General features: G+C 35.3%; 2 protein-coding genes across 10 annotated transcripts in view; one reads left to right on the plus strand and one right to left on the minus strand.

Annotated features, from left to right (window-relative positions):
- SOX5 (SRY-box transcription factor 5) overlaps positions 1 to 26,418 on the plus strand; it is a 1,002,640-nt gene that overhangs the window by 65,298 nt on the left and 910,924 nt on the right. The gene's annotated exons all lie outside the window — the stretch shown is intronic.
- The window catches only part of LOC112665627 (keratin, type I cytoskeletal 9-like), a 91,855-nt gene that overhangs the window by 2,087 nt on the left and 63,350 nt on the right, over positions 1 to 26,418 (minus strand). The window lies entirely within an intron of this gene.

Below are 26,418 nucleotides of genomic sequence, written 5' to 3' on the forward strand. Positions count from 1 at the left end.
TTGTAATTGCACCTTGTTTGGATTTGCTTGAGGCTCAGTTTGTTAGGCTTTTTAATCTACTCATCAAGGTAGATATGAAGTCAAAAAAGATCAGGCTTTGTTTAAGAAAAAGAGGTAGAGTTCACATCATTAGCAATTGTGAGCAAAAGGAATGAGGAGTGTTTATGTATACAATTTATTTTCATAGTTCTCTATTATTTTTGCATTTGGTATCAATTTTGGAAACATGGTAGATAAATAATGTGCATATACTTTAAACTTTAGGTTAGCCGTGAAAGAGATTGTGCGATGCTTTTATTTGTATGGAATAGTCACTTTTGCTTATTTTGTTTATTTTGTTGGTAACAATTTTTCTTCCTTTCCTTTCCTTTCCTTCCCTTCCCTTCCCTTCCCTTCCCTTCCCTTCCCTTCCCTTCCCTTCCCTTCCCTTCCCTTCCCTTCCCTTCCCTTCCCTTCTTTTCCTTTTCCTTTTCCTTTTCCTTTTCCTTTCCTTTTCCTTTTCCTTTTCCCTTTTCGGCTCCATGCTGAACATGGGGCTTGAACTCATGGCCCCAAGATCAAGAGTCACATGCTCTACTTGCTGAGCCAGCCAGGTGCCCCTGTTGATAATTATTTTTACTTTTAGAAATATACCTGTAAGTTAGGTGTAGGTCTAAGTGAAAATCCTTTTGGTGACCTGTAATTTTTAAATTTTTTTAAATGTCCACATTGATATTTTGAAGATACTATTTTCAAGACCTTAAAGTTTGTCCTGGGGCTAATATTTAGAAGACTAACCATTTAGTCCATAAAAATAATCACAGTGGAACTGCTGACATGGCCTAGAGTCTGATAAATTCATAGTTTAAAGACATAAGTGTTGAAATTATTAAATTGTGCCATAATGATCAGAATAGCTCTAAAAAGAAAATTAGACTATAAAATGGCTAAATTAACTCAACTAGTTATTAATTAAATTAAAAAGACTGCTATGAAGCAAAGCCACAGGGAATTAAATAAAGAAAATAAAACATTTATTATATCTTTCCCTGTAATTTAATTGGAGAAAACTTTCAGTTTCTAATTTGGGGAACTCAAAATGTTGTTACTCAGCCTCAACTGTTCACTTAGACTGTGGTGGTAATATAGTGAGTTTGATTAGCTTCATTTTAGAGTCCCTCACACTATCCTCTCTTCCTTTTGACCTATGATTTTTTTAAAACTTGTTTTGAAATGATTTTAGAATCAGAGAATGATAGAATTCACTTGCATCCTTCATCCAGCTTCTGCTAATCTTAACGACTTCCCGAACCATAGTATAATAATCAAAACTAGGAAATTAACATTGATACAATCCTATTACTAAATATAGACCTTATTCTAATTTCACTAATTTTCTTACTAATGTTACTTTTCTGATCCAAGACCAATCTAGAATCACTCATTGCATTTAGCTGTTGTAAGATGCAACAGTCTCCTCTAAGATGTGACAATTCTTCAACTTTTCTTTGTCTCTTATGACCTTGAACTTTGATGAGTAATGATCCATATTTTGTTGACTGTGTCTCAGTCTGGGTTGATTTCCCTTGATCAGAGGGAGGATATGCATTTTTGGCTAGAATTCTGCAGAAGTAATGTGTTTTTCTCAGGAACCCACATGAAGGGGGCACATTTTGTTTTAGGACACTACGTTTGTGCTAGCCTTGGTCACGTTGTTAAGGTGCTATCGGCTACATTTATCCCTTGTAAATTTATTGTTTTTCCTGGTGAATTAAGAAATATCTCGAGAGAAATACAAGAGACTGTGCAAATGTTGTATTTCTTCAACTTTTGTCCACTAATTATAGTACCCATCAGTGAATTTTGCTTGCAACAATTATTACTGTAGTGTTCTGATGGTAATTCTGTATTTCCCTTTTTTCTTATATTTATTTGGAACTTCTCTGTGAGGAAGAGCTGTTCTTTCTTCTTCATTTATTTATATATTCAGTGACTAATTTTTATCAAAACTTTCATTAATTCTATCATTTTGGGGTCATGGATATTTATTTTTATTTTATGGTTATGGTCTAATAATTTCTTTTTTGTTGCTCAAATTGTTTCCCTTTTGGTCCTTGGGAACTCATCAGGTTGATTCCTTTGTCTTTTTGCCATACCCTTATCCTTTTTTTTTTTTTTTTTTTTAGCACTTTCTTATTTTCTGGTAAAAGTTGTTCCAGGCTTACCTTCTAGTTTTCCTGGTCCATCACTGGTATTGGCTATATCAAAGAGTTCCCTTATTTGTAGCACTATGCCACTGGAGAATGGTATTTAGAAACTAAGATCTTGCCCCATGAATTTATAAGGAAGAACTGTGTTTTTAAGAGGTTATATAAAAAGAAGTAAATATTAGATAGATCAGTCAGGGTATTGAGAGGTACTTAGCTGCAGCCAAGAAAACTGTTTTTAAGTATTAAGTCTTGGGAACCTATGGAAGGTAAAGAATTCTTTTCAGGATGTGAAGACATTAGAGAGAATTGTATATGCATCCTTCCCCAGGAATACCTAGAATAATTTATAGTAATCTTTACAAACAATTTATTTCCTTTCTTTCTTCCTTTCTCCCTTCCTTCCTTCTTCTTTCCTCCCTCTTCCTTCCTTCTTTTTATTTACCTTATCAAGTAAGAATTATACTGTGCCAGTGAAGAAATGTATTTGTTTTTACTACTACATGAAAGAATGGAACACGTAACAAAAGCAAAAGCAAAATGTGATCTGTCCATTAAAATGAACATTTATGTTAAAAGTCTTGTATATGCTGGTTTGGATTGTGGGAATAGAGAACTTGTTTATGTCATTCTTCCCTTTACTAGATCTTCCCAATTGAAAGAATACACAAAGAAATATATCTTGCCTCTATCTTGGCCCCTCATCCCTGACAACTAAGTGGACATCTTTCTTTTGAAAAACAGTGCAAACTCAACAAGATCACAACCTTAGTGCTACAACTGCCCTTAATGAGGTGTTGTGTATGAATTAATTAAATTAGTTTGCCTCTCATGTGGCAAGCTCTGTTTAGTGTTTGTCTGGTTGACTAATTTATGAGGATAAAATTATGGTACAGTCTCTGCCTTGCTTGTTTTCATCAAAGATATGGGCTAATTTGTAATGAAACTTTATCAATCCGATCATGCTGTTGGTCCACCCTCCAAGCTCTGACTAATGAATTAAGGGCTGTTTGAGTTCTTTCATACACACACATCCTTTTGCAGCCGAGGGGGGAAGGGTGTGTTGGCTCTAGATTGATTACAAGATAGATTGCTGCTTTTCTAGCAAATAGATCACCAACTTTTCTGTTTTCTGTTCCTTGGCATGTTTATGGCTCTATGATTATCTTTCTTCTTTATGCAGGGTATGAATTTAAAGTGGAAAGTGTGTAAAAATGCTGGTTTATATTTGTTAGGGAGAAACCAAAGATTGTGTATTTCATATTGGGGCACCCGTAGCTAAGAACTCCTAACAATGGGAGAAGGAATAATAGTACAGCCAGCAGAGAAATGGAGAATTTTGAAAGGCAATATTCTTCAATGTTGGGAAAGTAATGAAAGGTCAAAATGAAGCTCAATAGAAAAGCCATTATGAAAGGAAGGGGGAGAATTTGGCTTTTATGTTGCTGTCAGGATTTGGGACTTGTTTCCTTTTTATTCTGACAAAACTCTTTTGGGGTGTTTTTTTTTCTCTTCAATTCAAACAGTTTATACAAGTGTTATTTTAAACTTTCTAGTGTTTATATCATCATGTCTTTTAAAAAGAAACTTTTTTTTCGATTTTGTTATCTGGGAATTTTTAAGGACAAAGCCACTGTTTCTAAGATACACACACATTCATACATGTATGCATTCATGTGAATATTTCTATCTTCACTGCCTAATTGTGAAATAAATAAGCACAGGATAATTCAAGAATACTTCTTAAGTGACTTCATTACAAGTCTGTAAATACATCTCAATGTATTAGTGTGATTATTTTGAAAATGCATATTACTTCCTAGTCACTGATTAGTTGATTTATTAAACACCCATCATATGTAGATATTTTACAAATACAAAAGTGATATAAAGTTCCATGTCAGGACAGCAAGTCAGTGGCAGAGGTGAATTTAGAATTTCAAGTTCTGACTTCTGTCCTGTCATCAGGCCACTAATCTGCTTGATTTTCTGAAAGAATTTGAAGCCTGAGGACAGAAGATGCCAGAGACACATTTCCAAAGAGATGAGTCACTTTGGGTGGTTTGATATAATAAAATCTGTGTTTATTTTGCAAAAGGCTTTTGAACAGATATTAGAGAAACAAATTTCATCATTATGTTCAACTTTATACTTTGTAACATTGTACTTTCTGTTCCAGTGGTTAGCAGCACTAAGTTCATAGTTCTCTTCCTGTTCTCTCTTGGGAGTCTTCTATTTAAAAAAAAAAAAAGGCAAAGAGTTTTAGTGTTTTATCAGAGTGACTTAAAATGTTATTTGTATCCTTTGTCTGGACTATTAAATTAGGCTTTAATCTTTCTAATGCTATGCTATGCTATGCTTTGCCCATGTCACTTCCTTACTGAGAAATATTCTGTGGCTCTCTACTACCCACAGGAGTTTTCCTTCTGACATTGAAGACCCACCATGATATTAATTCAATCTACTTTTAAAATATTTGGATGTATACCATCCAAAGTAGATTATTCCATGTTTCTTGAACAGGCTCCAGATTTTTCTCCTCTGTGTATTTGCTTGTGTTACTCCCTCTCTTTGCAGTGCTCATTGCCCCATCTTGGCAGAGATGTCACATCCCTATTAAAATCTGTATCTCATGCTGTTAACTTTGTGAAAGCTTTCTTGTTCAGGAGATTAGAACAAGGCTCCTTGTCTTGTGGGCCTTGCTTTCTGGATGAGGATGGGGTTGCCGACCATAAGCAAGTCAATAAAATTTAAGAACACTTCATTTCTGATGGCAACACATGCTGTGTGAATACAACGAGATAATTGTGATAGAACTATATTTGGGGTGAGAAGGTGGAGAGTGTAGGCCAGATCAGGTTGAGTGGTTTAGAGTGGGCCTCTTTGGAAAGGTGCTAGTAGGCTGTGACTTGAATGCAAAGGAGGAGCCAGCCATAGAAAAATCTGGGAAAGGAGGGAAAAGGAACAAAGGTCCTGAGACAGGAGAAATCTTGGTGAGTTTAAGAATGAGAAAGAGGTCAAGTGTTGCAGCATACTCAGCCTGGGGAGAGGGGAGGGCAGTAGTAAGAGATGGCCCTGAAAGAAGTGGGAATAGGCCAGTTCATGCAAAGATTTGTGAGCCAGTATTCAGTGTGTATTGATTTTAAGCTCTTGGTAAAGATCTAGGCACATGAATGTAATGATCTGACTCTGCAATTCATTTCATTTATTTCAATTATGTGTATAGACCTTTTTAAGTAATGGATTGTAAACTCTTTTTGGGGAGAGATTATGTATTCATCAATTTTGTTCATAGATAAAAGGCAGTCAGTAAATATTTGTCAAATTGTTGAATGAATGAAGCTGGGGGGATTCTGAGAAATTATTGCTGTCTGTTTGGAATTAATATTTTACTGAAGCAGAACAAATCAAGATCACATTCAGCTCTTTACTGTTGGCCATGCTTATGCTCCTTTAAGAAAGATAGGGTTGGAAAGAGTGTAAGCTCATTTGATAGGGGCAGTGCAGCAGAAGGGCAAAGAGCATGACTGGGAGTCAGGTTGTTGGAGTTGGAATCCTCGCTGTCCATTGACTTATTGGATCTTTGGAAAGTTTCTCATTCTCCCTTAGATTTTGTTTCCATACCAGTAAAATGATGGTATTAATATTATTTACTTTATTAGTCTAATGTGAGTCTTGACAGAAGTCATCCATATGAAACACTGAAAATGATGCCTGGCATGTGACAAGGGGCTAATGAATAAATCCCCAAACATTGGGACAAAGGCCCTTTGCAGTGTCATTATCAGAAGGCTCTTGTTCATATCCTTTCAGGCTCTGAAACCAATCCTTTACCTCCTTGCCCACTTTGGGAGTCTAGGATGATTCTATTGTAGTTTATAAGGTGAAACATAGGAACTTCATTTTTAAAAAAGAAACATTAAAAATCTTCTACTTTTTTTGTGACAAGTAGAAATATATCTTCAACAAGTAATATTTTGGAGAGAGGGATTCCAGCAATTTTGTAAACAGTGACAATCTGAATACATCTTGTCTTTCACATGTTCTAAAACTTCTGCGGTCATAAATGTTCATGGATATTCTCTACAGTGGCATCACTGAGTTATCTTCAGTGTCTTTGCTAAAGGACTATGTTATAGGTAAGATGGTTTTTTTCACAGCTTCCTCTAGTATGAGGTCCAGAACAGCTCTGTGTCATAACAAATTCCATGCCTAGTGGTGCTTGTAGAAACCACAAATAGTGGAGAGATGAGCTTTTGTACTTTGGGAGGAAGCCAAGAGAACTTGTATATTCATAAAGAGCAAGGTGCAAAGTCATAAACTTAGTCTACGTTCTTTAACCAAATTATGTTTCAGAAGTTTGATTTCAGACAAGCCCAGATTACACCAGCACATTCTTTGGGTGCTCTTTTCTTTTATTCTCATTAATACACTAACATTTTGGATTAGAAAACCTGGTATAAACTAATGGTGGAATTCAGACTGGAGCTCTTTGAGGGTGTGGTTTATTGTTCCTTTTCCAGCTCTTAAATAATTCTGAACATTTTAACCAGCCAAAGAGAAAAATCCCTTAAGGCTTTTTGTACAGTTGTTTTGTTTCTCTTCTGCTACTCCCAATAACATTACATAAGTTACCTGGAAATTGTGAAGCTTGGGTACACTGAGCCAGACAGTCAAAATTCCTGGAATTCTCACTTCCTCAGACGTAACAGTGAAGCTGGTTAATTTTTAGGTGATAAGGAAGGATCTGAGAGAAGTGTTAAAAATGAATGGCACTTTTTCTAATTATTGTTATTTGCCATATAGTTAAAGCCAGAAAAGACAGAGGCAGACCATGTCTCTAAGGATCTATAGCCCCATTTGACTTTTCCAAAGTTTACGTAAACTTTAAGTAACCTCTTGATGTTTAGGCATTACTCTTCTTTATAGGTATTTTTGCTTGTATAAGAGTTGCTTGAAAATGAGCAGAAGTTGCAATTATTAAGATTTTGGAATTCTACCTCTCCCTTTCCCCCCATAACACTTTTTGGATCAAGGATTATGGAGATGATTGTTCTTCAACTTAGCTCTGTTTGGTTATGACATTAGACTGTTTCAAGTTTGTTCTCTCTTGAACAGTTTAGATCATTGTGGCATATTCCACAACTGAATTTATTGTCATAGAATAAAGTTATGGGATCCACGTCATGCTTATCCTCAAACATAGTTTAAAAACGTAGAATGATTTATAACACTTAGAAATTATCCAGAGTCAAAACTCAACTTCCTCTTTGTTTTGCCAGGAAAGGACTCTGTTGGAACTTCACTTTAGATATAGATCTGTGTGCTTTGCTATACCACATCGCCCCAAATCCCATGGTTCTTTGGCCTTTCATTCACAAATCTACACTTTCTATGGTTACATTAGTTAATAAGCAGTTATTCATGAATGGTGCTATATTGGATGATAGTGCATCCTATAAGATATACTTGACAACTTAAAATACTTTCTTTAATCAGATCCTTGAACCTAAACTAGAATGACTTGTATCTTTTCTATGTTGTTCTCAAAGTTGACCTCCAAGTAACCATTGTTCTCAAGTGTTTACTCAAGCTGAAAATAAATCAATATCCAGATTCATTATTAGTTGATACTTTAATGAAGCCTGGTTAAATTCTCTGGAATTATGTTCCCAAGGACCATTTTGTGAATTATTTTTTCTGAATAACACTCCCAGAACTTTAATTATCTTTTGGGCTCATTTATAGTTCTAAGTGGGAGAAGGAAAAGGAATAAGAATAAGAGAGTTTCTGGGCGCGTAGGTGGCTCAGTCGGTTGAGCACCCAACTCTTGATTTTGGTTCAGGTCATGATCTCAAGATTGTGAGATCAAGCCCCATGTCAGGCTCTGAGCTTAGGGTGGAGTCTGCGTGAGATTCTCTCTCCCTCTCCCTCTGCCCCTCCCTGCCTCCAAAACAACAAAAAAAGCAAGAGGTTTTTTGATATTCCCTTCAAGTCTTGTGATTCTGTACCTAATTATACTGATTTCCTTTCATTAGACTAAGTTCCAATATACTGGGGCTGTGCTTTATTCATATTGGGTCCCTATTTTGGTGCCCACAGAAGACACTCAGTAGTCATTTAGTCATTGAATGACTAAATAACTCTGATGACTTTTTTAGTTGTAACTCAGTTGAACAAGAACTGAATTCCACTGTTTCTTGAATAAATGTCAGGTTGTGACTAGATATCCTTAACTTGACAATGGTTCATTGAAAACAAGATGAATTTTAACTCTTCTGTTAACAACTTTATAGCAAAAGTAGCTACTGACAGATGATTAGCAGTGAGTGTTCTAAGCTGCCATGCTACGGTGGAATAAATTACTTTACAAGGCAAGGATGATAGAGCATGCAATAAGCAGATTCAATGTTAGTGGTACTCTAGTCATATACATTTGGAGACAAATTTGTTGAATTCTGTAAATAATTCTTTTTTTGTAAATAATTCTATACTTAATTCTGTAAGCAGTACTGTATTTTTTTGACATTTGTTTTCATTATGATATTGACCAATTTTATTTTACACTCTTATGCCTTTTTTTCATTTCATTTAGCATTTATGTTTTACAGGAAATTGTGATATGTTGGAACAGTCTCAATATAGATTTCTGTTACACTTGGAATGCCATGCATTTCACTATAAAATATAACATTAAAATAAAAAAAAAATTTCTGGAAAGCACACTATTCTCAGGTACAAGTTTAGATGGGGTGGTTGAAGTTGGGAGGGCTAGATTCTCATTTGAATTCAGTTACTTATTTATGGTATGACTTATGGTAGGTTTCATAACCTTTCCATGCCATGAACTGTGATAATAATAATCTATGCTATTTGTTTCAAACCGTGTTTGTGAGGATAAAATGAAATAATAAATGTGAATCACTTTGAAACTTTCAAAGGTATTATTATCTGCTTTCATTTTTATTAGATGGTCTGGATTAGAAAACATATTCCAGTTTTTTACCTTGGCAATTGATCTATAGAGAGCAGTAAACCCATCAGGTCTCTTGATTATCTTGCCTTTCTATACTTTATAAATGCAAGAGGAGCTATGCATATATTTTTTATTACTCTGCCTAGTCTTGTCTGCTGTAGGGTGAAGAGTATGGAGTTATTTCCTTATCTAGTCATTCCATGTATACATTCTACACATTAGTATGGTTTATCCATGCATTTTTCCTTTTTTAAAGCATGAGAACTTTGGAGTTATTTATTTTCATTGTGGACAGGGAATCTTAACAGATAATATTATTTCTAAAGAGTTTGTATCAAGCTTTTAGTTATTTCACATCAGCCAATACATTCTACACTCGAGGTTATCAATTGATGTAAGTTCTTCTGCTTTTTAAAAAAAATATTTTATTTATTTACTCATGAGAAACAAAGAGAGAGAGAGAGAGAGAGAGAGGTAGAGACACAGGCAGAGGAAGAAGCAGCTCCATGCAGGGAGCCTGACTTGGGACTCAATCCTGAATCTCCAGGATCACACCCTGGGCTGAAGGCGGCGCTAAACTACTGAGCCACCCAGGCTGCCCAGTTCTGCATTTAAAGAGGGTTCAGTTGCATCATTACTGACACTGATTTAAAAAAAAAAAAAAGTTTTATTTTAGAAGAGTTTTAGCTTTACAGAAAGTTGCAATACAGAGTTGTCTTATACCCCACCACACACAGTTTCTTCTATTATTAACATCTTATATTAGTAGGGCTCATTAGTTACATTATAATTGATGAACTAGTATTGATACATTATTATTAACTAATGTCCGTATTTTATTCTGATATCCTTAGTTTTTCCTTAATATTCTTTTTATTGTTGTTCAGGATTCCATTCAGGAAAACACATTTAATACCATATTTCTTAGGCTTCTCTTGATTGTGGCTGTTTCTTAGACTTTCCTTGTTTTTGATAATCATGACAAGTCTGAGTACTGCTGACACTGACTTTTAACTAGAGATTTCACGATTGCTCATTAGAAGAAAATGATGAGACCCACTCCCTCACCCCCCCCATATAAAGCCCCAGAGTAGAGAAGGATATAATTTATTAGGGGCTGTAGGAGAGATTAGTGAAATTCAAGAGATTGGATTCCTTTGGGATACCATGCCCTTTTGGCAAAACCAACATGTAAAGTAGCTAAAAGCATTGAACACTGAGAAAAATCATGCTCTATTATCAGTTGTGCCCATGGCAGGTAAAATATTTTATTTAATGAAGTAGAGAGGGGAAAGAAGTCTTCAAAAGACTTAAATGGCATTCATACATATTTGAATTTTCTTATTTCAATGTATTCTTCCTTAAAAAAATTTAAAATCCACACATAAAACTTTACATCTCAAATCTAACATGAGACCTTGTATATAGCAGAAAATCTAAACTATATTGCAGCCCATTCTTTCATAAAAGGCCAATTTTCATCCAAAGTATCAAGAACAAAATATATAAGTATCACTTGTAGATTCCAAGAAGAGTTTCAGATATGGTAACATTGTTTAGCATCACTTGCCAATGACAAGATGGCCTTAAGAGTTTATTATAATCCTGAGTCTCTGTTTCTATTAATACTTGAGGGGATTGAATCATTGACTTTTCAAAGCAACTCTACCAAAGTCTATGAAATGATTGCTTTTCATCATTTTAGGATCATTACTGGTCTGTACCTTATGGCCTAGAACCTATTTTTTCATTTATTTGCAGTTGTTCAGAGATAGATGTACCATAGTATACAATCTATTTTAATTTAGACAAGGTGTTTCCTACGGGGGAAAATGTTGTTATCTTTGCTTCATAGCAAAGAGGGTGAGACTTTTCAGGGACTTTTAGATTTGGGGAATGAGTCTCAACAATCAATCAAAGCACCCTTATTTCCTTTATTACCTGAATTTTAGTTAGTTACCACAATCAACAGCTCTTTCAGTTGTTGAGCTTTCATTGGTAGTACATTTGCACTTTGAGTTGTGAAGCCCTTTTTAACCAGTTTGAAATATATGAAGCTAACAGACTAAATATGAAGGGAAGACAGATGGTAGTTCTTCCTTCCTCTTTTGATTAGTTTGAGCTTAAGAATTTCAGTATGACCAAGAATTTGGTGAGTATATGTGTCTGCTGGTAGCTCTTGCTTAACCAAAGTCATTTATACTTCATTGCCTTAAAGCAATTAAATGGAGTGAAGATGTTGCATTCCTAATTCAGCAAATACATTCTGAACATGTAGTGACTTGCTGGCTCATAATTTACCTTAAGAAAAAGAATTCTACTAGGAGTATAAAACAGCAAATCTCTACAATAGTGAAAGACAAAGCAATTTTTTTATGCCACGAGGGAAAACAGTGCAAGGAAGGTAGACTGAGTTCCATTACATACATACTTTTAAAGTGAGTGTTAATTGTGTTGGACAGCCGTGGATTTGAAATGCGATCCAGTATTTATCAGAACTTTATGCATCCATTCCTTTGTCCCTCCATGTGTCCTTTACCCCATTGTTCTCCTCTATGGTTTTCTATCCTGGTCAATTTAATATGCTTTGGTTACTAGTGCACTCCAGAGGACTTTTGTGCATCTCTACTTTTTGATTCAAAGATTATTTCTAAAATTCAGGACCCAAGATTTATCAATTTGCATTGCCTCAGAATTTTTTTTTTTTTTAAACCAGACATCAGCCTGCAAATAGTGAACATTGTTTTGGAGATGGGTGTGGTAAGGGATGTTCAGAGTGAACATGATTAGTATAATGAAGAAGGCTAAAATACCCTGGCAGAGGCTACCATAGGAAGAGAGGCTCCCAAACCTTACCCAAAAGCCTATTTAGGTGCTGCCACAGCCTGGAAAAATTTCCATGTAAGGGCCCGATTCAAGTCAGAGTTACAGATCAGTTGCCTTGGGTTTTACCACAAATGTAAATCAGAGAACCCACCATACAGAGTCATCTGTAATTTCCCCATTAACTACTCCCTTCACTCCAAGTGCACAAAAACCAGCCTGAGCGGCTACCACCCAGGCAGCAGCTCTGGCGTGAAGAGAGAAGAAAGAAAAAGATATTGGATTTTTGTTTGTTGGTCGGGTTGTCTATCTTGATTGGCTTTGGAATGGGAAAAGAATAGGGCAAAGCTTGTCTTACCTCTTATTTTGAATGTGGCAGCCCCTTTGGTATTTTGTTATTTTCAAAATCTTTTTTGAGGGGGTGATAACATTTTTAGCCATGTGTTTTCGGAAGCTGGTGCTAATGTTTAAGTTAAAATAGGCATAAAGGAATATTAGAGTATCACGCTACAAGTAAGTTAGCAAATGAGCAATAGACAATAAAAAGGAAATGAGAGAGTTTCTCCATGCCCATTTTGGATATTTATATGGATTTTGAAGCTCTTCATGTGCCTCCAACCCACCCACACAACACCATTAAAAAAAATATGGTGTGTGTATCAAATACAGCCTGAATTTCCATGAAAGCATTCCAAAAGAAACTGTTAGTTGCCCATGTAACCAATTTTTCCCTGAATTTTCCTGTGTAAGTGGAAAAAAATAGCTGTTCGGGTTTTAGCCACACTCGGGCATACTGGCTTAATACCTGTCTCAAAGTGTGTTTGTATAGTACTAACGGTCATCTTTAAAGAAAATGCTTCATACAAAAGGACAATAGGCTAATTTACTATATTAAATAAAAGGAAAGTGATATTAAAAGTACTCTCAAAAGCAATCTATATTCTTCCTTGTTTTACCCCCTGAATGTTCAATGCCCATCTCATAAGCAGTCTTGGGAAACCACAGTGCAAAATTACAGGAAGCAATTCTTTTCTTTAGTTAAGGACTCCATACAAGTTCAAGCTAAAATCTGAATCTGTTCTAGGTGCCCTGGATACATGTTCTTGCACTGTATATTGATAAATATGTGACCTGAAGAAAACTGTGCTATAGAACAAACGATCTCTTCTCTCTTCATTGCTGTCTGTACTGTGCTATTGTTTTGCCACCCAAAGGTGACAAAGCAGCACACTGAATGTATGAAATCTGCCATAAAAGTGCAGGAGGACTTGTGAACCCAAGAGAGGTTTGCATTTAGGGCTTGAACATCAATTTTGCCATGTGTCTCTGTGGGCAGTATAAAATGAATATAGATGTCTTCGTGTATGACATTAAAAGTTAGAAAACGTTTTTGGGTGCATTTGTGGGTTATTTTTCACAGGGAGAAACCCCAATATGTGGTTAGCAAAACGTGAGGGAAAAATCATCCCCGGCTGATATGGAAGAAAAAGTGAAAACATACACTCCAGTATCTCCAGCAGAGCCTTCTTTTCTCTTTATAGGTGTCCCAGTTCCTCTTTGGGGTGGCAAAGAACATGGCCAACTTCTCCCCTGAAAATGGGTAAATACTAATCGGATAGATGTATCTTTTTCATCATGTGACAATTCTGAGTTTTACTGAACATCTGGAGGGAAGAATCTCTAAAAGCTCCTAGCCATTTGGAAATACGAAGGTTTTATTGTCAAGTGAAATAGCCTGCAACCTTGTTAGCCTTATTTCCTTTTTTCTCTATTTTTCTTTCCTCATACCCTTACTGTTCTGAAGGAGGCATGCTCAGGCTAGGCCTTGTTGGGTTTCTGCAACGTACTGTGTGAGATGCCTAAACAGCCTCCAGAAGCCCACTAGACCTCAGAGAATAGAAGCCCCTCTCACCACCCCCCACTAAATAAATTTGATCTCATGCATCCCTCTCCTATAAACTCCTTCTTATTTGACAAATGTAGGCTTGGAAACTTGCCCCTTTCAGTCTGACATTTAACTTTGATACCTGCTTCTGATGGCTGATCAAGTACACTGAGATCTATAAAGCAGGAAATTATTTTAGTATCTCTATCAAAGTCATTTAGGAAAAGAGAGTTGAAGTAACTAGAAATCAGAGTACAAACATCACTGCTCCCTTCTTTAAAAGATTTAGACATCTGTGTTGGCATAAAAAGGTCATTTTAGGCTTGAGGGGTTTCACATTGTTCCTTTAAGTTAGACCTTCAACGTAAACTATTTTCAACACTTGCCATGAAGAACAAATGACCTTTAGTTACTTGCCCACAAGACAAATGATATATTAACACAATAAATATAGTTTTCTGGGATCTCATCCCATCCTGACTTTAACTTTCTGTTAGAATATTTTAAAAACTATAGAATCCTTGAAAGCTCTTTGGATTAAAATTAATTTGTGATATTTTTTTGAATTCTATGTACATTTTATAGTAATGCCATTTACTGGAAATCACCTAAGATCCACCTATATGCTTCAGAACACATCCTGGACTTAGTTATTTAGAGTGGATGGACCTAAAAGGGATCTGGGTAAGAATGACATTGGGATTACAGAATGGTTTTTAAGTGTTGGCAATTCTTACTATTGGCAAAATAAAAGATTTAATATTGAACATCTTCAAAATTAAATGCAAAATATCTAGTCAGCTGCAGTTTTAGTAATATTGTAGCTCTGCTTGTAACTTATTGGTCAGACATGCATTGCATCTGGAGCATGCATCTGTGCTGGGAACTCTGCAACTCTTTGTAGCAAGTAAGGAATAGGACAGGGCCTATGGGATAAGTGGCTGAGAAATTTTTTAACCTTAAGTAAAAGCAAACATTTTAAGTCATGCTTGAATAGATCCATAACAAATCACTGAATTATCTGCAGTTTCCCTCTCTTTTTAAAGTCCACACCTTTGACAGTTTGACAAACTAAAAACTAAATATTTTAGTTTTGCTCCAGGGAAATAAGTCTTAGTTTCCTTCTACTGTGTTTTAATTGGGAGGTAAAGGTTTTCCCTGATCCTACTATGGGAGAAGGATAAGAGCCAAACTGCTATTATTTTCTAAGCTTTGGTATGGAATGTAATGAATCCTAACATCATCCAGACTCTAAAACGGTGTTGAAAGTTTTCCTTTTTGGAAAAAAATAAGGACAGACAGACACTAGTTACAGTAGTCCCCCTTTTTTTCCCTGGTGTTGCTTCCCTTGGCTTCAGTTACCCATGGTTAACCAAGGTCTCAAAGCACATGATCCTCCTGAGATATCATCAGAAGGTCAATGATAGCTTAACACTGTGTCACAATGCCTGTGTCATTTACCTCATTTCATCTCATAATATAGATGTTTTATCATCTTATAGCATCACAAGAAGGGTGAGTTCAGTACAATAAGATATTTTGAAAGAGAGACTGCATTCATCTAACTTTAGAGTATACTGTTATAATTATTATATTTTATTACTGTTGTTGTTAATCTCTTAGTGTGCCAAATTTATATATAAAACTTTATTATAAGTTTGTACATATAAGAGAAAACTGAGTATGTACAGGGTTCAGTACTATCTGTGGTTTCATGTATCCACTGGGGGTCTTGGAAGGTATCCTTCATGAATAGGGGGCCTACTGTTCTGTGAACATGGTGGACAGAGGCATTTATTCATCTGGCAGCTGCTTCTTTAGTAAAAGAGACATTAGAAGTTGTGATGATGACAATTTATTTAAATGGAACCTTGATCTGAATATTCACTGTCTTTCCTTTGGTGAAATGTCTCTAAAGGAGACTGTCAGTAATTATAGAATTAATTTTTGTTGCTGTGAGGGTAATTTCCTGTTTTAAATAGAGTATTAAGGAGGCTTATATGTTTTTGTATTTATTTATTTATTTTTAACAATTTATTTAGGGAGAGTGAGTGCACACATGCACATTGTGGGGGGCAGAGGGAAGAGGAGAGAGAGAGAATTCTCAGACAGACTCCCCACTGAGCATGGAGGCTGATGTGGTGCTTGATCCCAGGATCCTGGGATCATGACCTATACCTAAATCAAGAGTTGGGTGCTTAACAGACAGAGCCACCCAGGTGCCCTGGCTTTTTTAAATGAAGACGTAGACTATGGAAAATATTAAAAGATATATTAGGAGGGGAACCTGGTGCCTCAGTCGGTTAAGCATCTGCCTTCAGCACAGGTCATGATCCCAGGGTCGTGGGATTGAGTCCTGCCATTGAGCTCCCAGCTCTGTGGGGAGCCTGCTCCTCCATCCTGCTTGTGCTCTCTCTCTTTCTCAAATAAATGAATAAATAAATAAGATTTTAAAAGGAAAAGGAAATATTAGGGAAACATTTGGGCTTTTTCCTGCAAATCCAGCCACCTCATATATACTTGTTTTGTGCCCCTTTTAATGAATATTCATAAAATATATTCTATGTTGTGCAGACTTCTCATGTATGAAGTCTCCTTGTGTTATTTACCTTTTGGTTTTTGTAAAAGGAGCATTGCAAATATTTAGAGAATGAAGCTTGTGTTTTGAAAGTTTAAGTACATAAACATTTATATAGAACATATAAAGGCATTATAATATTATAAAACATATAAAATATAAAGAGAGCTTATCCCTCCAATTTTTAAATATAAATTTTATTTTCAGATAAGTGAAGCAAGGTATAAACCTCCCTTTAGAATAATAATTCTAAATTATTTGGAAATCTATAATCTTTTCAAGGAATAATTTATGGACTTACCTTACTGATGGGGTGTAGGAAGCTAGGCTGGTCGATGAAAAGTTTTGATCAGTTTCTTTGATCAACCTCTGATTTTAGCAATTGCCTATGGCATGGAAGTTTGTTTAATGTTCTTTTCTAGGTGACATGCAGGCAACTAACCTCAATTTTCATTTATTTTCTCTAGATGCCAAGGCATCCTACAAGATGCTTTGTATTTCTTTTGTTAATTAAAATAAAAAGCCAGACATGGTTGAAGTATTATATTTAGATATCAGTAAGGCATTTTTTGATGGTATTGAAGCCTGTGACACTAGAGTCAAAGGAATGCTAATTATATGGATCTATGTATTAGTGAAAACTTCTTGTGTCTTGCCAGGGGGCTCTGTCCCTTATCATGGTATATAACTTACTTTGTCAATAAACACCTTGCTGGTAGGATGATCAAATTTGAAGAGCCTTCAGGACTGGAATAAATTAACAGTATGTTGCTTGACAGTATCAGAGTTCAATCTCAGCAGGATGGAATAGGTCATTGCTACTGGGATCAATATAAAGTCTCTATACACAAGGAGATGGTAAAGAAGTCATTTCCTCATATTGCAAGGGAAAGGGTTTAATGGATTTAGGTAATTCAGTATGGATTAACATTGTATTGTTAAGATTATTTGGGCTGACCCCCGGAACTAGCTTGATATTGGCTTGCATTGACAGATATTGAACATCTTGTTCAGGGGCAGTAATACTGATACAGAATCGCAACTACACTAACATTTCGGGAGTCTTATTTTTAACTAACTTTAAGTTACATTTTAAAAGTATTACAGGAGATCCCAACCAAAATGATGAGGGAAGATGTCTCTTCCCACTTCAGGAAGAGACAGGAGAAGAGAGGCCCCAGGAGTCAAGGTGGCTTCCAAATGCAAATGACCTTTGGACACAAGTGTACTTAGATTTCTTTCTTGTTCTTCCATGATGGAAGTTGGGGGTGGGGGCTCAGTCAAAGGAAGAGCTATTTATTATAACTGCTTCAGATTGAAGTGGGCTTTCATTAGAAATCCCGGAACTCCTGAACATATTTCACAGAGGTTGATTTAATTATTTGTTAATCTGTTAGAGAAGAAACTCTACATCTGGTAATGGTTGGACCAGGTCACTTCATTTTTTTTTTTTTTAAGATTTTATTTATTCATGAGAGAGAGAGAGAGAGAGAGAGAGAGAGAGGCAGAGACGTAAGCAGAGGGAGAAGCAGGCTCCACTTGGGGATCCTGATGTGGGACTTGATCCCAGGACTGCAGGATTATGACCTGAGCCAAAGCAGAGGCTCAACCGCTCAACCTTTGAGCCACCCAGGTGTTCCTCCTCCCCTTTTTTTAAAGGGACCAGGTCACTTCTGAGTCTCCTTTAGGTTATGAATTGTTGGGTCCTGAGATTATTTATTGAAAGGGATATGGTCAGTTAATCTATTATATAGGTTGTATCCCAAGATAATTACAAAAATTGAAAAGGCTTTGAGAAAAAATTATAAGGAGGCATGTAATAGGTATAAAATGTATTGGTTATGTATCAAATTATAATAATAACAACTTGAAAGACTCACATTTTTGACAGGTGGAGAAGGAAAGACAAGCAGTTCATGGTTGAGGGGTGAGGTGACAAAAAGCATTTAATCATATTATACAAAGACATCTTAGAATGGGAAAGTGTATAGTAGTAATAGTTGCCAATTATTGATATCTATTATATGTTAGACATTTTTGGTGGGTACTTTTAGACACATTTTTCTAGCCATCACAACAAATAGGAAAGGTACTTGTTAGACACATTCTACCGATGAATAAATTGAGTGAGTGCAGAATGGTTACCACATAACAAGCCAATGGCAGAGTTCAGCAAAGCCTTTCTGGTCTACTCTCCTCTCTTTCTACATTTCTAAAAAGTCTTGTTAACAATTTGTTTGGACAATTCTGTGGCTTTAATGCCAATTCTGAACTCCTCATATCCTAATTTAAACTACTGCTAAAGTTATTTTTTTAATAGCCTCCAAGATTGGAGTCTTGATTATGAGGGCTAGAAAATCTTGGAATCGTTCACACAAATTTGGAGCCAAGAACCCCCAAATGTTATTTTATTATCTAGCCTATGTTCTTATTATTTGTTGAGATTTAATATTCACATTTTCAGTCTTCATTCTGCAGTGATATATTATTAGTTTTTAGTTGAATAACTTGCATTTTCTTTCTTCCATTATTTTACTTGAAGTCATCTCTCTCTCTCTCTCTCTCTCTTTTTTTTTTTTTTTTGGACAGGCTATTTCCCCAGTACCTGAATGCTCTTATTCCCTTCTTCATCTGTCAGAATCTTGTGCATCCTCCTTTAAATTCCAATTCCTGAATCTGCTTTAAGTCTTTCTTTCCCTTAGAGTTTCTCATCCCTCTCAATGCAAAGGCGTAGGTTCTCTCTCATAGGTTCTTAAAATTATCTTCAACAAAGGGCCTTATGTTATATAATTTTTTCATTTGCTTATGGGTTTTTTTCCACCTTCATATTTCAACTTTTTAAATTCAATCTTATACAAAACAATGAGTTGAAATGAATACAAACTAATGATGACTGTAATCACTTGATGGGGGATGTCTATGTGGCTCAGTCAGTTAAATGTACAACTCTTGGTTTCAGCTCAAGTCATAATGTCAGGGTCATGAGGTTGAGCCCCCTTTGGGCAATGAACTCAGTGCAGAGTTTGCTGGAGATTCTCTCCCTCTCTCTTCCCCTCTACTCCTCTCCCTGCTTGTGCTCTCTCTCTAAAATAAATAAATCTTTTAAAAAAGAATCATTTGATGGGCAGAATGCTGTGCATTTTTGGGGAAATATCCTGAATATTCATTGGAAACTGAATTCAAAAATCGTTTTGACAATTTTTTTAAGAAGGAGAACAGGGACCGCCTGTTATGATGCATGCACAATGTTAATTCCCACTGGGAAAATGTAATTCAATTTCTTTAGGAGAATTATTTTATCACAAGGCATTTAGTAATAGTAATTAATCCCAAAACACATGGATACACACACACCTGGACACACACAGCTCCTCTATAGTGTAAAAGTCTAAATGTGCTCAGCTGTGATCCATTCTTTTCTAGAAGCAAGCAACAAATACAGTATTCCTAATTAATATTATTTAAAACATTGTCACCTAGCAAAAGGCAAAGTGATTCAAGATTATCTCCAATAAAGCATCTTCTTTATGTAACTCATTTTTAATTCAAGTAAACATGGTCCATGTCCTTGAGAAGTTTTAATCAAAATTAAAAAGAGGGGAAGTCTTTGCTACAATGCTACCTCCCTACTAACCCAAATGGAAATAGAGACAAGGACCAAAAAAGATTAATGAGTCGATGAGATTGACTTATGAGAAAAGATTAGAAGAACTAAATATGTATAACATGGCTAAATGAGTACTGTAGTAGGAGACATGATAAATAGCCAAATTTACTCCTTTGTTAGGCTTTTGAGACCAAAGACTCTCCATACAGGCAGGATGATGTTTATCAATACTATAAACTTCATACAATTCTTGCAGATCTTTTAAGGTAGCAGCATCTTGCAACTTTTAAAGTCAACAGCATTTACAAACTTGAGATGTAATGGCAATATAAATATAACCAAGCTAAGCCTTTGTGACATAATATATATCTGATTAAATACCTTACATAGAGAATGAATTATTATTTTTTTATTAAACTGTAGTTGACAGAATATTGTATTAGTTTCAAGTTACAACATAGTGATATATATATATATATGTGTATATATATATATATAAAACAGGTATATATATATATATATATATATATATATATATATATATATATATATAAAACAAAGTAATTGCCAGGATAAATCTAGCTTATCGTCTGTGACACACAAGGTCATTACATATTTTTAACTATATTACATATGCTGTAATGTTGTATCACCTTATTTATTTATTTTATAACTGCAAGTTTGTATGTTTTAATCTCCTTCCCCTATTTTGCCAACTCTACATCCCTCCCCTCTGACAATTACATAATATTTGTCTTTCTATGTTTGACTTATTTCAATTAGCATAATACCCTCTAGGTTCATCCATGTTGTTGCAGATAATAAAATTTCATTCTTATTTATGGCTGTGTATTATTCCATTGTATATGTGTGTTTTATAAATATATATAGTACACACATCTATGCATATATATACATACATATGTTTATGTGTGTGACTGTGTGTGTATACTGCATCTTTTTTAAATTGAACTATAGTGGCTACACGGTGTTATTTAGTTTCGGGTGTACTGCATAATGATTTGACAATTCTATGCATTACACAATTCCTACCACAATAAGTGTAGTTACCATCTGTCACCACACAGTTATTACAGTATTATTGCCTATATTTCCTATGTTGTACTTTTCATTCCTGTGACTTATTTATTTTGTGACTGGAATTTGTACCTTTTAACCTCCTTTATCTATCTTGCCCATCTCCCCAACTCTCATCGTCTCTGGTAACCATCAATTTGTTCTCTGGATTTATGATTCTGTTTCTGTTTGTTTTTGTTTGTTTTGTTTTTTAGATTCCACATAAAAATGAACTCATATGGTATTTGTCTTTGTCTGACTTATTTCACTTATCATAATACCTTCCATGTTGCTGTGAATTGCAAGATTTCATTCTGTTTTATGGCTGAGTAATATTCCATTGTATATAAATACTACAACTTCTTTATTCATATCAGTGACCACTTAGATTGCTTCCATATTATGGCTATTACAAATAATGTTGCAGTGAACATAGGGGTACCTGTATCTTTTTGAAATAGTGTTTTTGTTTTCTTTCGATAACTACCTAGAAGTCCTATTGCAGGATCATATGTTCTATTTTTAAATTTTTAAGGAACCTCCATGCTGCTTTTTACAGTGATTTCATCAATTTACATTCCCACCAATAGTGCACAAGAATTCCCTTTTCTCTACATCCTTACCAAGTTTTCTTTCTCTTCTTTTTGATAATAGCCATTTCAACAGGTGATATCAGGTGTGAGGTGATATCACATTGTGTGTGTGTGTGTGTTTTTTTAAGATTTATTTATTTATTTGAGAGAGAGAGAGACAGAGAGACAGAGGCAGAGAGAGTGAGCCTGCATGAGTAGGATGGGCAGGGGGAGAGGAAGAGACAATCTCAAGAAGACTCCATACTGAGTACAGAGCTAGACTTCAGGGCTCAGTCTCATGACCCATGAGATCATGACCTGAGCTGAAACCAAAAATTGGATGTCTAATCAACTGCACCACCCAGGCACCCCTCTCATGGTAGTTTTGATTTACATTTCCCTGGTAATTGTGTTGAGGACCTTTTCTTTTTTTTTTTTTTTCTTTTTTTTTTTTTTTTGAGGACCTTTTCATATACCTATTGGCCATTTGTATGTCTTCTTTGAAGAAACAGGTATTCAGATTCTCTATTTTTAATTGGATTATTTGTTTTTTAAATATTGAGTTGTGTGAGTTCTTCATCTATTTGGATATTAATTCCTTATTGGTTGTATCATTTGCAAATATCTTCTCCCATTCACCAGGTTTCTTTTTTGTTTTACTGATGGTTTCCTTCACTGTGCAAAAGCTTTTTAGTTTGATGTAGTTCCTTTTGTTTATTTTTGTTTTTGTTGCCGTGGACTGACGAGACAGATCCATAAAAATATTGCTCAGACTGATGTCCAAGAATTTACTGCTTGTGTTTTCTTCAATCCATTTTGAGTTTATTTTTGTGTATGGCATTAAGAAAACGGTCCAATTTCATTCTTCTGCATGGTGTTGTCCAGTTTTTCCAACAATATTTATTGAAGAGACTTTTTTCCAATTGCATATTCTTGCCTCCTTTGTCAGAGATTAATTGACCATATAAGTTAGTGTGGGTTTATTTCTGGACTCTTTTTTTTTCTGTTCCATTGATCTGAGTGTCTGTTTTTGTTCCAGTACCATACTGTTTTGATTACTATAGTTTTTAGTATAGAAAAAATCATTTTTTTTTTAATTTAGCAAAAGCACTTTGAGGATTTCATGTATTATTTGGAGACAGAACTGATGAAGAAAATGTGCAAGACTGATTGTAAAATGAACTTTATGTATGGAACTTAAAATATAGAAATGCTTAGAAAACCAATATATAGCCAATTTAAACTCATTGTGGCCAAATTATTATCACCTATTAGCTAAACAGACATATAGATAATGTAGATGGGGATCCCCTAAGCCTACCACCATTCATGTAAAATAATTTATGTGGGCAGATAGCTGTTAAAAGAAGCTGAAGGAATCTGTAGATGATCATTATTATATCCTTGAAACAAAGGACTTCCTCTACCATTGGTAACTGGAATAATGGTAAAGTACACAAGTACTCATTTGCTTTTCAGTTTTGATTAAGAAGACTGGCCTCATGATTAGCATCTCATCTGAGAGGAAAACTTACGGTGTATTTAAATAACTGAAATAAAGTGAGAAAGAATGGGGATGCCCAAAACAGGGTTTAGTTTCTGTGGTAAGTGATTCAGAAAAGCCCCAAAGAACTTTCACTGAAAGAGAAAATTGCTTTAGAGCTAAGTTAATTTCACCTGGTGTTTTTACTTTCCAGAAAAATTCTACATGTTGTTATTTTCTTTTGTTTTGGGTAAAAGAAAAAGAAACATTATCACTACTCAGTTTTATTTTTGAGGATTAGAAAAGCCTTATGCTTCTTAAAGGAAAATTGAGAAATCTGTCTACAATGTCTCTCTCACTAGCCAACAAACTGAGGAAATAAGTAGCATTGTAACTGATTTTAAGTTGTTTTAAACATTGTTTCAACTCTGCATTTTCACTGTGTTTCTCTGTATTTTCCCTCTAGCTGCTAAACTGGTAGCCCTGTAAATATATTTCTTTATATGTATATTTATATATGTAAATATGTTTATATATTTGCGCACATGCACATCAATGAGCAAAAACATCCAAAATTGATTTTCCATTAAAGAATAAACATTGACATAAGTAACATATATCAGTGGAATAATTTAGAGCAACCTTTTATTCACAACACTCTTACTATAACTTTTCAAGTGTGCATATACATGCCATTTATCCACATTTATGTCATTTTCTGTGCTCTTTGTGGTCTTTTAAAGACACATTCTATATAAATTTAAAAAGTAGTATAAAATGGAATCACAGGAATGAATTATTTTGAAATACACATTTTCTAGAATGAAGAACTTTGGAATGTCTACTCTTCCTATATACTTGTCTCATAAATATACTCTTTGTAGAAGGGTTAGACAGACTGAAATTGAATTTCAGTGAAAAAGTGTGAAGATTTTTATTCCTTTGGAGATCTAACATTCTATCCACACTGATCAAGGATTTCTTACATCTGCACTCTGATATATATTGATATGTATAATAGTAATGGTAGTGGGTAGAATGTCATTTCTGGTAATGCCGAGTGTCAGCATTTCAAAGACTGAAAAATCTATGAGTAAAATTGTTCTTAATATGTTATCATTGCCAAATGAAAGCTGTTCTGATTTCCCCATTCTCTCCTCTAGGGAATTATACTTATCTTTCATTCTGTGTCAGGAGAAACTGTCATTTAAGGGCAATTTTTGTTCCTATGCTGGCATATTTCTTTTGTTTATGTTCTCTCTTTTCCCATATGGGAATCTTTCTCAGCATGTGAGTGTACAGCTTATCCATGCATAAATGGCAGCATTTCTTCTACTTCTTCTGTTGTCTTAGGAGTTGTTGCTGTTTGAGAGTTGCTGCGTAGGATGAGTACTGAGGGGAATGGCAATTTTCTTCTAATGTCTGAAGTTAAACATAGTTCTTCTGTTCATGTTTTGTTTTTCTACTTAAGCTCTCTCAACCTACAAGGCTTTTGATGCCTATATCAACTATTATGAGTATAAATAATCAAAAATTCTCTTAGATCACATTAGATTTACCAAAGGATATTTTAAGAATTAATTTCAAAACTTTCTGAATTTAGTCAAATAGGCCCATAGTGGAAGTAGATCATCCAGACTGTATTGAGGTTCTTGAAGGTAGATGGAAGCCCAGTGTTGAGAAAGCAGTGTGGCACCATGATTTACCATGTAGGCTCCAGGGCCACAACTTGGGCAACTTAGTTAGCTAGTTATTTGACTAGTTAGTTGTCTGTGTCTCTGTACTTCAAGTATCCTCTTCTAAAAATAGGACTTGTATAGCTTTCAGAATTAAATGAGGTAAAATTGTCTGTTTGACCCTACAAACAGAAATACATATGTAGAGGGCTTAGCTAGTGTCTGGTTATAGTAGAACACTTAGATGTTAGCATATTTTCTAGTACAGGTGGTAAAACATATATAAAACAAATATGCAGGGTGAGAAATGACATGTATAATAAGGAAGGTTAGTGTTAGTTGTGCATATTTCTTTTTTTTTTTTTAAGGATTTTATTTATTCATGAGAGACACACACAGAGAGGCAGAGATATAGGCAGAGGGAGAAGCAAGCTCCATGCAGGGAGCCAACGTGAGACTCGATCCTGGGATTCCAGGATCACACACTGGGCTGAAGGCAGGCACCAAACCGCTGAGCCACCCAGGCATCCCAGTTGTGCATATTTCTACAAGGGCAGCAGTGGGAAGTAGAGAGGAGTAGTCAGGAAAAATTAGGAAGAGTTGGCATTTGACTTGTATGTTGAAGAATGCATGAAATTTAGACATTGTGCAGAGAGATGGCATTTTGGGTAGAGGGAACAACTCTGAAGACTCAGAATTAAGAAAATCAGGTGCCTAATGGGAACAATTGCAAATTTCATCTCAGTTAGATTAAAGGAGGCATCCATTCATACTATCTCCATAGGGAAAATAGAAAAAAAGTTGAGGAGGTAGATTGGAACCAGATAATAGAAGTCCTTGAATAAGTTGGGTGTTCTCTGTCAGGCTTTTGAAAGATGCTTAACATTTCTAAGGAGAGAAAACATGTGATCAAAATTTTCCTGAATTCATTCAGGAAAAGTTCCATTTTGCATTTATAAGTAGGATGGAATGGAAATGGAAGGCATTTATAAGTAAGGTGTAATGGAGAGGGACTTGGATACTGGTTTAAACAAGAGATCATGAAGTCTGAGCTAGTATGTTGAGAATGCAGAGGAAGGAACAGACAGAAAGAGAAGTTGCACTGGAAGAATTTTCAAGACTTGGCAGCTGGATGTGGAAGGTGAGAGGATGGACAAAATACTGCTCCAGAACTTCTAGTTTTAGCTAACTCTGAGAATGCTACTGCCATTAACAGAAATGGGGAACACAGGACATGGAACAAGTTGAGCAGGAATAGGAACAGTAACAAGCTCTGAGCTCTGTTTAGAATTTATTGAGCTTGAGATATTGGCTTCCATCCTGGCCATCTGGGTGGAGGGGTCTTTCTTTAAGTAGGTGGGAAAGAATACAATTCTTTTTATAAACTGTGAAATCTGTGGATGGTCGGTAAATATTGCAGTGTTCTGATAAAATTATTGAGTTACAGCATTATATAAGACTGCCTTTGTTTCCTTCTTTTAAGGAAATAATGAGAGAAGTAAAAACAGAAAGATGTAAAGGTGTTCTTCAGTGATCTTAATGGATAAATGGAAAT

Source organism: Canis lupus, chromosome 27 (genome assembly GCF_003254725.2).
Source record: "Canis lupus dingo isolate Sandy chromosome 27, ASM325472v2, whole genome shotgun sequence".
Taxonomy (NCBI): Eukaryota; Metazoa; Chordata; class Mammalia; order Carnivora; family Canidae; genus Canis; species Canis lupus.